General features: G+C 47.0%; 1 pseudogene; it reads left to right on the top strand.

Moving 5' to 3' along the window:
- Positions 1-1,193, top strand: part of LOC101978961 — a 9,339-nt pseudogene that overhangs the window by 6,369 nt on the left and 1,777 nt on the right.

Here is a 1,193-nt window from a genome sequence, read left to right as displayed (position 1 = left end):
TAAGAGCATTGCCTGCTCTTCCAAAGGTCCTGAGTTCAATTCCCGGCAACCACATGGTGGCTTACAACCATCTGTAATGAGGTCTGGTGCCCTCTTCTGGTCTGCAGACATACACACAGACAAAATATTGTATCCATAATGAATAAGTAAATAAATATCTTTAAAAAAATAAATAAATAACTTAGTATCCTGGAAACCCACGGAACAGAGAGAAAACTCCAGCAGAGAGTACAAAAATAAGAAGAGTAACTTTCAGATACTTGCCAACTATTTAAGTGTGTTGCTTTTGAAAAGGACACCTTCCACTCCCAGCTTCCCCAAAGTGCTGTCTTCGCTGCTGCCAGCCCCCTTCTTACACCAGCAGAGAAAATCAACCTGTGCAAGTGACTGGGGTAGCAGAACCAGTGCGCGATTTGGACGGTTGTAAGGGAAATGCCAACCTCAGTTCCCTCGAGTGTTTTGTAAACAGCATTGGATATCAGTGCACAAAGCCAGGCTCAGGGAAGCTAGTTCATGAAATAGCTCAGAGCACTGCTGGTCAGCGGGAAGACTTGGAGGGAAGACAGAGCTCAGGATGCTGCAATTCTCCATGTCTTCCCCTGCTTCCACCACAGCAGGCAGTCAGGACAAAGGAAGAAGGAAAGTAAAAAATAAAATAGAACCTAACGCTAAGGGAGCCCCAAAGCCCTAGCAAGCTGCTCTGCCTCTAGAAACTGGATTTCTTGGCTCACAGACAGCAAGGTCGCAATGCCCCTGTAGGAAGAAGTTATAGAAGGAGTCAAGGGTCTGTCACACTAGAGAGAAAGACTGTTTTTCTAGAGAGCACTTTAGCAACGGCACCTTCCACAGAAACCATGAGAGGTGGTGGGGAGCGGAACATGACGGCCGCTGTGTTACAGTCTCAACGTCCAGATGCGCCCTTCTTCACCCTTGGTATCTGCTGGTGGACGGGACCCTGCTCTTGTGTATCCTCTGTCCTGTGAGGGGGAGAGAGAAAGACAACATTTATTATCAGGAGGGAAGAGTCCAGAGAAAAGGGAGGGGAGGGAGGAAGAGAGGCCAAGAGTGGAGAAGGGGCGTGTTGGAAATGAAATACACTTTTTTTTAAAAGATTTATTTATTATGTATACAACATTCTGCCTCGATGTATGCCCGCATGCCAGAGGAGGGCGCCAGATCTCAGTACAGATGGT

This window comes from Microtus ochrogaster, chromosome 4 (assembly GCF_000317375.1).
Source record: "Microtus ochrogaster isolate Prairie Vole_2 chromosome 4, MicOch1.0, whole genome shotgun sequence".
Classification (NCBI taxonomy): Eukaryota; Metazoa; Chordata; class Mammalia; order Rodentia; family Cricetidae; genus Microtus; species Microtus ochrogaster.
This window is presented reverse-complemented; position numbering and strand designations above follow the sequence as displayed.